Raw genomic sequence first — 13,645 nt, 5'->3', positions numbered from 1 at the left:
GTATGATTTCATGTCAAAAAAAGAATGGGCTTCAACTTCCCTTTTGACAATTACAACTTTTATCAGCAGGGTGAAGCGTTAGGTACTTAACATTCTAGGATAGAAATGAAAAAATGCACAGGCATGTTAATGATACAGTTCACACACTTGCAACACAGGTATTACTTTTTGCCTTTGGATTGAAAACCTTAACATTTTAGGTTTTAAGATTTTATTTATTTATTTGAGAGAGAGAAAGAGAGTGCACAAGCAGGGGAGACAGGCAGAGGGAAAGGGAGAAGCAGGCGCCCTACCAAGCAGGGAGCCCGATGCGAGAGTCGATCCCAGGACCCCGAGATCACGACCTGAGCGGAAGGCAGCCACTTCACCGACTGAACCCCCAGATGCCTGAAAACCTTAACATTTTAAATAATCCAAAAATACATAATGGTCATCACTTCTGAGCCCCATTTCCAAGTACACATTTTCTCCAGAATTAATCAAATGTCCACTTATCCCTTGAGATTTACAACTATTGAATAACGTGCTGATCAACATTATTTTTCTTTATTAAGCAAGTTTGAGCGTGTTAATGAAAGAGTAGGAAAACACTGATGATTCACATAAGAAAATCACCTGGAATACATTATCCTCTATCCTAGGCATTCGTGTGCTATTTATAAAATGATTAAGTAACTCTTAATATATTCTAATAGTAATGGAAAAAACATTGTGGTTTATCAAAAGCCATTTACAACTTCCAACCCAATTTGACACAGTTACTGCAACTTTTTCCTCATTAAGGAGTCCACTCAGAGCCTGTAACAAACAAAAGTATATATATTTGATGATTTGAAAACCATTTCCCCCTTTCATTGCTTTCCAGTGGAATTGACTGATGATGGTAGAAGTGGACTAGATGTGGGAAAATAGAAAATAGAAAAAATAAACCCAAGGAGTCCCCAGCTGTCTTTCCATTTCTTTCATTGCTCTGCAGAGCTACTTTGCTCTAATAGTGTCGTGACATCCATTAAGGAAGATTGTCCCATTATCTTCATCCTGCAAAGATTAACCCTTCTCATGACTCCGAGTCTCGCCCTTGTCCCTGTCAATAAGCCCACCCACAATCGCCCACTGCTCGCACAGTGCGTCATCCCTCACATTCCAAGCTCATCCCGGAAGCTCCTCACCCGCCCCTTCCTTTCTCACACATAATAACCAGCAGCAATCAATATTCAAGACTCAAACAATCCCAATTCTGAGGAAATGGGTTTGAGCCATAAATTACTCTAGCTGTCACTCATTTTTTTCCCTTTCATGTCCTCACTGCTGGCAATCAGGCTTGTATTTGTAGACATGCTCAGCACAGAACCCTCCCCAGCCCAAGGGGAAATTAATGTGTTGTTTGTTTCACCTTATCCTAATTGTATACATTTGTAAACACACAGAAATGGAAATTAAAACCCACACTTTGTCTCTACAAAGAATGTGAAAGCTTTCTTATATTACACGACATTATATGGGACTACAAAGGGGAAAAAGAGGACAATACTCCCCTCTTATGATTGGCAGTAATATTAATATTAATGCCTATAGATTTCTTTCCCTGGATCCTTGCTGTATTTCATACAGTGTTAAATATTTTTCATATGTTGAATCTTCATAGAAGGTCTATGATTTTGGTATTGTCATTAGCTTGTTCTGTTTCATATGTCTCCTTACCTCAGTTCTGCCATCAATAAGGCTGGCATGGTACTAATACCTACTCAGGGCTTTGCAGTATCAAGAGATAATGCCTCTTAAGGTGCTCTGTGAACATTTAGCAGGAAACGAACATGGAAGGCCTCTCTAAAGAGGACAACATGTGAGCTAAAACACAGAGCATAAGTATCATTTAACCACATGTTGAAGGAAGAGAACATATTCAAGGAAGAATCAAACAAATGCACAAGATGTTGAGATGTCAATTGAGGAAATAAGAGAAAATCAGAGTAGAGGACAGCCCAGAAAACCAACAGGGAAATGTAATCCTGGGGAGCTGGGAAGAGCGTGGGAATGTGTTTGGTGCTTATCCTTAGAGGAAAAGAAAACCAGAGAAGGCCTTGAGGTGTGCAGTGACGTGACTGTGTTTTCCTTATGGTTGTAGAAACACTGGTGAAGGGATGGTGACTGAACATAGTAAGTATATTAGTAAAACTCTGAGCAAGAGCTGTTTATCATCTGTGAGATTAACAGATTATAGAACAGGAACATATGCCATCTGAGAAATTTTCCAAAGTGAATTCTAATTTAAATACATGAATTTGAGGGGTGCCTGGTGGCTTAGTTGGTTAAGGGTTTGCCTTCCGCTCAGGCCATGATCCTGGAGTCCTGGGTTTGAGCCCATGTTGAGCTCCCTGCTCTGTGGGAAGTCTGCTTCTCTCTCTCTCTCTCTGCCCCTCCCTCTGCTCCTTCTCTCACTCACTCTTTCTCAAATAAATAAATCTTTTAAAAAATGCATGGAATTGATGATGATGGCACTATATTATACAAATACATAAAATGATATAGAATTATAAGGGGGTAGAAAATTTCATTGACACTGAGAGAAATAATAATGATAATAATTTATAGGCATTGAGCCTTTAGTCTGAGACACGATCTGTCCTAAAACTTAATGAGAATTAACTCATTTAGTCCTTCCCAAACTCTATGAAGTAGTTTATTAGTTAAAACAGTACATGGCTACTTTAACAGAAACCAAAATAGTGACTTAAGCCAATTAGATTTATTGCTCTCCTACACAGAAGTCTAAACCAGTAAATGGCTCAGGGCTGTTGTATTATTCTGCCCATGAGGTCATCCAAAGACGAGGGTTCCTTCTATCTGGTGGCTCTCCAATCCACTAGACCAGTGCTCTCTTGAGAAATATATGTAAAGGACATATGTAATTTTTAATTTTTTATTAATCACATTTTAAAAAATAAAAAGAAACAGGTGAAATTAACTTTAAAAATTCATTCAATTTAACCCACTATATCCAAAATAATATAATTCAAACATGCATTGCATCTCAATTGGATGTTAAGTGGATGTTTAATTACATGTTAATTGGGAAATACTTGGTCCATATTTAGATTTCATAAAAGCTTCAGTTGAAAAAAATTGATAAAAAAATAGATTCATTTATGTGTGTTTCAAACATACTTAAAAGTTCTTTGAGGGGCCCCTGGGTGGCTCAGTCCTTTAAGCAGCTGCCTTCAGCTTGGGTCATGATCTCGGGGTCCTGGGAACGAGCCCTGCCTCCGGCTCCCTGCTCAGTGGGGGGCTCTGCTTCTCCCTCTCCCTCTGCTCCACCCCCCAGCTTGTGCTCTCTCTCTCTTTCAAGTAAATAAATAAAAATTTTTTAAAAAGTTATTTGATAACTAGAGTATAAATTTTTTAAATTTAAATTCATTAAAGCCAAATAAAATAAAAAATTCACTTCTTCAGTCACACTAACCACATTTTAAGTGCTGCACAGCCACAAGAGGCTGGTAACCACTGACTGGACAGCTCAGGTCAAAACTGGTGCTTTCACACACTTTTCACCCACAAAGCTAGCTTGTTAGCACTGTATCTGAATTCTAAACCAAGGAATGGGGGGAAAGGAAATAAGAGACATTAGACTATCGCCAGAGATGTGATCTAGAACTAGTGCACATCTTATTGGCAAGGACTTAGTCACATGACCAGAGAGCAGCCATGGCCACACAGAGCTGCTGGGAGGTTAGCATAGAAATGATAGTCTCCTGCTGGATGGACATCTTCCCTGCTAACACTTTGTATAGAAGGGAGGAAAGAGGTGAGCAGAGAAGAGGAGATTTACCATTACTAATACAAAGATGAGATGGATATTGGGAAGCATTAACAATCCAGGCCATGCGCAGATACTGCGGTACTAATTTTCATATAAGGAAAGGGAGGCACACAAACGTTATGCGCCTTGCCCACATTTGTGCATTTATTAGCTACTAAAGTTGAAAAAATTATATTTGGACCATGATATAAAAATTTTTTTGAATTTCAACATGTTAAACATGGAAGACTGTGAAAATTGTTACCTAATATTTTCTTCTTTCTTAACTTACCTATGTCGATACTCTAGAGACTTCAGATTGTATAAACTTTGAAGGTGAGGAAAAGTATAATTCAATTCCTTATACACTTTCACAGTGCTTAATATCATGTAATGTTTCACACATTTATATGATGTGTAGTCACACTGTAATATCCAAAGAAGGGTTACATCATTCCTTTCGCCTAGGTCATATTTATCAGCCTTTCTTTCCACATAATTTCTGATTATATGGGTTCAAAGAGAAAGACAAATTTAAAGATAAACAGCTAAATTTGTGGGACAGAAAGACATAACTCCATAAACACCCAGAGACATATTGATACGTGTTTACTTTGTAGGGTTTAACTTCATCTGTTTTCATAAGTCACTGATGTCTTCTGGGAAAATTTCTTTTCATCTCTGAGAAATTATTTTTGACAATACCATGAAGCATGATATTCTAAATACACAAAGTATAGAGAAAATCACTCATGCTTTTATCTGGTCTTTTACATTCATGTGATTCTTTCATCTTTCATTTCACCTTCATTTTCCCATAAGCACTTGTAAACTTATTGTTTATACATGCTGAAAGGAGAAAAGATCACAATCATATAATATATTGTTCTTTGTAGTTATTGCGGATAACTACAGGATATCTTTCTTTTATTAGCTTGATCTTTAAAGTTGAAAGAAAGAGTTTTGTTTTATTTTTGTAAATCACCATTTGCGTTATACAAATATATAATTCATTATACAGACATATAATTCTAACACAACATCCACAGTGTAGAAACCTAAAGAAAACTTAAGAGAGTTTGCCCAACAAAGTACAAGTAGCAACTGTCAGGGCAGAATTTTGACCCCAAAACTAGATCTTTGACCAAAAACTAGATCTTCCAACCTTAATCTCTTCATTTTGCTAAAACAACATAACATACTAACTATTCTTGCCCACCTAGTGACTTAGCAAATAGATCCTGTGATGTTATCAAAATTTGAAATTGTTTTCAGATAACGTATGTTTTTACTTGAACATAAAATATTAATAAGTAAAGCAATACTGATTCGTTGCTTTCAACATTACTTCTTTCACTTATCTGAGTTCGATGAGGCCTTCCTAAATGGCTGTCTACATTGAGGGAATTGAACTGCCAATCATATCTCCACATTCTATTTGTTGACACATGTAATTTATATTTTTTTCTCAAAAGTTCCACATTTTTTCCAAGCCTGAATTATTAAGAATGATTTTTTTAAAGATTTGCTTATTTATTTTAGAAAGAGAGAGAGAGAGTATGGGAGCAGGTGGAGGGGCAACGGGGGAGGGAGAGAAGAAGACTCCCTGCTGAGTACAGAGCCCAATGTGGGGCTCCATCCCATGAACCTGAGATCATGACCTGATCTGAAACCAACTGAGATAGCCACGTGCCCCAAAGAATGATTTTAGAATGTGGACTAATAGGGACAAATAATTCCAAGTTGAATCACACAGGTTTTAGTATAATCTGGCCTCAACCAGATCTATAACATCTATGTTAACTGACTCATAGCACCCTTGGAAAATCAACGCATACCTCCAGTTATCCCAGTTATGTAAACCATAAAACACCTAAATAGTACCTACCTCATTATGACTGTTGTTATTCAGAGACAACTTAATCCAGTAACTGAATGAAATATATATGGAACAACTGGCTATTAAACCAACTTTTTTGGTATTTTTAAGAACTAAGGGTTATTAGTGTTTATCAGGTTATATAACCTGGAATCAATCAGTCCCTTCCAGCCTGGAACAAAAAATTCACAATGTCCAGCATCCCATAAAAATTATAAAATATACAAAGAAGTAGAAAAAAAAATGTGACTTGCAACCAGGAAAAAAAAATCAGTAAATAGAAACAGAACCAGAAACAACAGAGATGTTGAAATTAACAGGTAAGGACTTCAAAAAAAATCTGCTACAAATATATTCAAGGATTTAACAAAGACATGCACATAATGAAAAGATAAATGAAAACGATAAGACTAAATTAAATAGAATTTCTAGGGGTGAAAAAAAAACAGCTGAAATGAAAAATTCACTAGCTTGGTCTAATAGAAGGTTAGAGGTTACAGGAAAAAAAAAAAGATAAGACTAATGAATTTGAAGAAAGGGCAATAAAAACTATCCAAACTGAAGCACAGGGATAAAAAATCCTGAAAAAATATGACCAGAATCTAGTGATATGTGCAGCAAAATAATGCATTTTAATAAATCCTTAGCTGGAGTTCCAGAAAGAGAGGAGATGCAGAAAAATATTTGAAGGAATAATGGTTAAAAAAATTTCCAAATTTGATCAACGTTATGAACACACAGATCCCAGAATGCTCTACAAATCCAAGGTGAATAAACAGAAAGAAAACCATACCAGAATACATATATCAAATTGCTGAAAGCAGTTATTTAAAAAAATTTACAGCAGTCAACAAAAGATTCATTATGTACAGGGGACTAATGTTAATAATGACCAGACTTCTCATAAGAAATACTGTCAGCAATGAAAAGACTTCTTTAGAGGAGCCTGGGTGGCTCAGTCAGGGTTCGACTCTTGGTTTCAGCTCAGGTCATGATCTCAGAGTTCTGAGATCAAGCCCTGCGTTGGTGGGCTCTGCACTCAGTGCGGAGTCTGCTTGAGATTCTCTCTCTCTCCCTCTGCCCCTCCCTCTACTTGTGTTATAAATAAATAAACAAATAAACAAATAAAAAAGACTTCTTTAAGGTACTGAAAGAAAACAAGCAGAAACTAACTAGACACTAACTAGAATTTTGTGTCACATTCTCCATCACAAACAAATGGGACTTTGTTGACAGTACTACAAGATACTTAATTAAGGATATTCTTCAGGGTAAAAAAAAAGATAAAAAGATTTTTCAAAAACTTGGCTCTACACAAGAATGAAGAGTGTTGAAAATGATAAATACGTGAGTAAAGGTATTTTTCTTATTTTAAGTTTTAAAAAAACAATTCATTGTTTAAAGCAAAAAATAGATATATGTGTATATATATACATACACACATATATATGTATATACATACACACACATATGTGCATGCACACACACACACATATATATATATTTAACTATTTTCCTCAGATGCAACAGAGAAAACCTGTAATATATGAATGTAAGGGCAAGGTGTACTTGTTGGATTTGACAGTATAAAGAATATTGGTTGTCCTTGCCAAACAAGTCTCAATGAAATATTAAGAACAGAAACCATTCTGGTGGGTTGACAAATGAATGGTGGTATAGTTTTTATTTTGGTCTTGGAAAGGAGGATTAGTTTTATAAAATAAAGATATTAATGGTAATATGTATGATAGTTAATACAATATATAACTATTATTTTAAAGTAAATTGATAAATATTTTTAACTTTACCAATTTTAATTTACAATATTTCTAATACAGCCAAAATTATTAGTTATACCCAGATAAAACAAATTCTTTGGGTTTTCTTTGAGATTTTCAATAATTTTTAAGCATAAAAAGGGATTCTGAGACCAAAAGTTTTAAAACTACCATGTTATAAAATGCTGCCTTTATAAGCATAGATGTTGTAGATACAAAATTATTCTTAAGTAGAAAATAAGATTCCAATGGTATTGTCTTATTGAAAAGAAAGCAATAAGTAAAATGCTTTTTCTTATGGTGCCTTATTATTCATTTTTAATGATCTATAGGTATGACAACTATGCCTAGTGTTTGCACTTGAATCTCAAATGATCATTACTGAATACAAAGAGGGAAAAAAATAACATCTGGATATCACAAAATAAACCAATAACACAAATTGGCTCATGAATATTTAATTTGCACATTAATTCACCTACTGAGAAGGAAGACTAGCAAAACAAATGAATAAACTCATAAATATTCCTTGAATTATTTATCTATTTGATCTTTTGTAGGTGTATTATGCAAAAATTTTGCTTCTTAAATGACATTTGAATAGTTGAAAAAAATGCTCTCTCATTATAATCACTGGACACTGCTATGCTAATAAAAGCAAAGATGAAAGAGATTTACACAATTGAATACCATTTGAAAATGAGATATTAGTTGGACTCTTGTTTACATATTAGAAAACTTTAAAACTGAAAGAGATGGTGATGGTTAACTAGGAAAGAGCAGAGCATAGTACATTATCTCTCGTCTCTTCCGTTTTTGGGGAGTGAGGTAAAGTTCTATCTACCCATTCACACTCATTCACTGAGCCTCCTGTGTGACCTGTATACACCAGATGATTGGGTCTCGTGTATCTGTCCAAAATATATTTATCCTTGAGAAAGTTACTCTCATAAATTAAAGGTTAAGCTCTGTGAAAACTGCTAACTCAAATTTGCATGCCTTCCTCAAATTTCCTTTATTATTTGAGTCCTATTTATTCCTATGTCCCTTATGTCCTTCTTAATACCTTAAGAGGAAGTAATTTTGTTTCCTCAGTATTAACATAGAGTATTTTAAGTTTTATTCTGTTTTTACCTTAAAGTGCTTATCAAATATCTTGGACTGTAATTATTTACATGCATTTTACGTCACTGACTACATTATCAGTTTCTTGAAGTAAACTAGCACTGTGTCTTATTCACCTTTGTGTCTTACTCAGCTCTGTCTGTATCGATCTGGTGCACAGCAAAGAACTTAGTAGATGGCTATTTCGTGTTAAAACAAATTAAACACCCTCAGCAAGGTCTATCAGCTTGGCTCAACTCGCCTGCTGTGAGGGCCAAAAAATAAATCTGACCCAGAGAAAGTCAAGTGGCAAGAGTACCATCTTCATATTTTGTATTATTATTGGAAAAGAATGAAAGAATACTTTCCTTCCTATTGCAAACAAAAAAAATATAAAATCTATGTTCTTAAATCTTGGGATAAATACTAAATACAGTCTTTTATTTTTTCCCTCTAAGTTATGTCAAAGCGCTAATTACTAAATACTAGGCTATATGGAGAGATGAAGTGTTAGACACGTGACCCAGAGCTCAGACACCTACGGCATGTGCAATCAAGGCGCACTTTGAGGAGTCAACTTTTAATCACAAATTTGTCTCATTCATCTTCTAAGTTGCCAACGATATCTCAGTAGCTTCCTAACTGAATTTCTTTTCTATGCTCTTGTTTTCTTCTCATCCTACAAACCACAGCCAAGTGAGTGTTACTTACATGCCTGCATTGACTTAGTCTAACGACCTATACTGATGCATCGCTCAGAGAAGAGAAATAATTTTCCCTCTACCCTTCTAGGTTTGTGGCTGAGACCCCCATAATAGAAGATAGATTAACAGGAGAAAAATGAAAAGAAGTTTAATAACACGCATACCTCCTTTATACAATGGGAGATATCCAGGAGAAACTGAGTCATTCCCCAAAATGGTCCAAGCACCTCTGGTTCAGTTTTTTGAGGGACTCTAGAGTTGTTAGAGTAAGCAATTAGGTTCTAACAAGATACTCTGAGGGTCAGCAATGAGGAAGTCATGGCCAGCTATTAGAAAATTCAAGGCCTATCCTGGCTGCATTCCACAAGATGGAACAAACCAGACAGGCCCAGGATGGCAGTGGCCATGACAGGAAACCCCTGACTAAATTAGGAAGAAAAAACCAGAAACTGTTTCCCTGCCCCAAATAATCAATATTCCACTCCCCACTAACAACTGTCAATAAAAGAAACCCAACCCCCGGGGCGTGCAGCTCGCTGACTCTGGAGCTCACCTGCTGTCATATTTCGAGAGTGTACTTTTCACTTTAATAAACATTCCCACTTCTGTTATTCATCAACTGTGCTGTATGTCTGTCCCTGAATTCCTTCTCATGACAAGATCAAGAACCTTCGGTGACTCCTTCAGTTCTGGCTGGCCAGGGTCCCAGTATCTCCCCCACTTCACCCAGCAAGAGTGGTCCTACTTTCTAGAACGCTTTTTTCTGTGAATTATTCCAATATTCTTAATATTCTTCCAACACCCCTTCATTCTTTTTATTTTTATTACTAAGCTAGTTCAAACAACATTGCTATGCTAAAGAATATATATTATCCTGAAGGTCTTTTTTCTAACAGCTATAAAGCTAAAAGAGGATAAAGTAAAATCTTTGTATTTGAAAGAAGCATTTTGTCACACGTATCTTCCTTTATCATGAATGTTACTCAATTTGGGTAATAAACAAAGATTAATACAAAATTGCAATACAAAATCTGAGAATCAAAATTAAACTGAAATGAAAATAATATGTCAACTTTCAATTCAATTTTCTAAAATTAATAGGCAAAATTTGCCAGCATTGCACCCACAAATCAATAGATGATGGTTTTCTCCTTATACTGTGTAAGTATAAAAAAAATACTATTTTAAAGTAAGCATATTATGTACAGAGTGTAAATCTGCTGGTATATTTATATCAAAATACAAGATTTAATTATTTTCACAGTCTTCAACAATCATTCAAGCCTTGGTTATCATACCCTTCACTGCATCCTTTGCTCACTGAGGTACTTTGGGGGAAAAGCTTGAGAAGAGGATTCTAGGATACAAGAAGCCATCGTGGAGTTTCTCGTGGAAATTACGTCATCAGATTTGTGTTTCAGAGTTCTCAGAGTTGCAAGTGTGTATGGTAATAAGAAAAAGCACTTAACCATTGGTTTTATTAGAGAGGGTACTGGACTCCATTGCAGGTTCCCTTAAGAGGGATAAACCAACATGCTTGCAGCAATGTTGTGCAAAACTTGAGAATTTATCTAAATTTCTATCATGTTGCACAGCTGAAACTTGCTCCTCCTTGTTACTGCTGCAGAGTATTGTACCTAAAATATGATATATTTAATTGTATACTATCTCTCTCCCCCAAAGATGTATAAGGTTGCTTTTTTTTTTAAGATTTTATTTATTTGACAGAGAGAGAGAATGAGCACAAGCAGGGGGAGCAGCCAAGGGAGAGGAGGAGGGAGAAGCAGTCTCTCTGCTGAGCAGGGAGCCCGATGCAGGGCTCAGTCCCAGGACCCTGGGATCATGACCTGAGCTGAAGGCAGATGCTTAACCGACTGAGCCACCCAGGAGCCCCAGAGGTGTATGTTCTTTGAAAGCTGAGCTTTCCTTTATTTGTTGCTGTAGCTTTACCACTCAAAATCTCTTCTTGACATATTCCAAATTACATGTATATGTAAGGCCTAGAATATGTATATATAATGCATAGAATAGAATAAAGAATCAATGAACACCAAAAAAATTCCTGATAAAAATATAAAGAAAATAATTTTGAATATTTATAAAAATAATATAGAGCTCAAAGCACACTTAACACCTTACTTATGTTAATCAATTATGGGAAAGGTTTATTTAAAAACCTGACTTAAAAAATAACTCTATATTATTTTCTTTTATTTTCTGTATAAAAGGTAATTGAGTTAATTATAATTTCCCCTTAGGGAAAATTCCACTTCCCCAATAATGAGAGAGAGCCTTGAACATGTTGCAGTAATTTAAAAGCTTAGTCATGTATAGAAAATTAGAATGAACTTAACTATATAGAATAAAAATGAGAACAAAAGATATAAAAGAAAACCAAAGAGTGAAAGAGTGGCCAAATGCAGTATTTTACCAAACTTACATCCCTGTGTGCTACTTTGATGTGAAAAAAATAAACTCCAACTTATTGTTTAAAGAGAAAAGAAGAAGGAAGGGAGGGAGGGAGGGAGGGAGGAAAGAAAGAAGGGAGAGAAGGAAGGAAGGAGGGAGGAAGGGAGGGAGGGGAGTTATAACACTACACCACTGACTGCATGTTCTGGCACAGGTCACTTCAACCTTTTGGGGTCTCTGCAGTCTGTGAAATGGAGTGATTTCCTCCTTCACTGGGCAATTGTGAGGCTCAGGCATGACAATGAAAGTGTAGGAAAAAATGTTGCCTTTTGTTCGCTCCTCTGATCTTTAGTTGCACAGTGTGAGGTGTAACCATTAGCTTCTTGGGAGGATAAAAGAAGTTTTATTATTCTTTTGGAGGAGGTCAATTAACTAAACAAATAGCTATCTCAATTCCCAAGCGAACTTTGTACCTGCTTTGCCAAATAAATCGTGTAGAATTTTATTTTGGCTCTATAGTCTTTATGGCCTACCTACATGTATGTTGTCTCTTACGCTTATTCAACAAGAAATCGGTTTTATTTCCATATTTATGTGGAGGGATCTCTGTTAATGGAATTTTTAATTCCAACAAGATAAATGAAGAAAAACATTTGTTTCATACAGGAAAAAAAATAGATCAAAATATGTTATTTGCTTTCACTGAAACTTTAATTTTTAAATTCCCTGTTACAAAGTGTGCTCAATGAATCAAATGTCAGCAGTGGTGGCCTGGGAAGGCAAGAGACTGCTGGGGCACCAAAGGAGCTGTTCTACTTACAAGGACCGCCCCCCCACCACCACCACGCACACCCAAAAAAAAAAAAAAAAAAAAAAAAAAAAAAAAAAAAAAAANAAAAAAAAGAAAGAAAGAAAAGAAAGAAACAGGCATAACTAAGACAAGTTCTACTAACAGAAGTCTAATAAAATTGATGAGGTAAGATGGCAAACAGTTCTTTTAAGTAGCAATCCAGCCAGTGGCCTAAAGTATAAGAAAAAGGATCTAGTAACCTTAGAAGATTAGACATACAATAAAGAGTGCAGATTCAGGGGCGCTGGCTGGCTCTGTCAGTAGAGCATGCAACTCTTGATCTCAGGGTTGTGAGTTCGAGCCCCACATTGGGTGTAGAGATTACTTAAAAACAAAACTTTAAAAAAAGTGTACAGATTCCAGAAAGTGTTGCAGCCCACTGGGATAATAGTAAACCCAATTGAACTGTGGTCACTCCCATTGTTAAAAATAATGGAGGACTATTGATTTAAGTAACGTCAAGACAACTTGGAAAGTCCCCTATTAAAAATCACCTACAAGTTCTGTATAAAATACAACAATCAAACCTTTAATTGTATAACTGAGCTCATATGAAAGTAAGAGAAACTTCCAGGAACCAAAGGAAAGAGAGAACTTGCGGAGCTCTATCTTCATTCAGATAGAATGAAAAAGCTCTGCACTTATCTCAAGAGAAGTGTGCATGTCTGGTTTTTACTCTGAGCCACAATCATGGCAGTGGAATTTAATTGCACTGTTCAGGATGTCCTATTTTAGGTTCCCTGGGACCTTTCAGAGTCAGCTTCTTTACCTACCTTTTGCAGGTGGCCTACCTGCTTTGATAAGCTTGGCTTGATGACTGCAGGGCCTCCTTGAAAGCTTCTCTTTGAACTTTCACAAAGCCATGATTTCTCATCTTGATTCTGGGGTTCAACCTGGAGACATGGTGCAGTCCACGTAGGAGTGAATAGTACCTTTGGACATCTTGCCCTTGAGATGTCTAGGACTTCAGATATTTGCTGCATTCTCTTTCTCTTATTACACCACATTCTCTGCCTTTAAGTAAAAGCCTTACATAATTATGGCCTTTGGAGTCTCATGAGCCCTTTCAAAGAGCTAGGGAAATTTTTGCAGGTCTGGAAAGAATATGGACATGCACATGAGCTG

Source organism: Ailuropoda melanoleuca, chromosome 14, assembly GCF_002007445.2.
Source record: "Ailuropoda melanoleuca isolate Jingjing chromosome 14, ASM200744v2, whole genome shotgun sequence".
Taxonomy (NCBI): domain Eukaryota; kingdom Metazoa; phylum Chordata; class Mammalia; order Carnivora; family Ursidae; genus Ailuropoda; species Ailuropoda melanoleuca.
The sequence above is the reverse complement of the archived record's forward strand: the minus strand, read 5'-3'. Positions refer to the sequence as shown.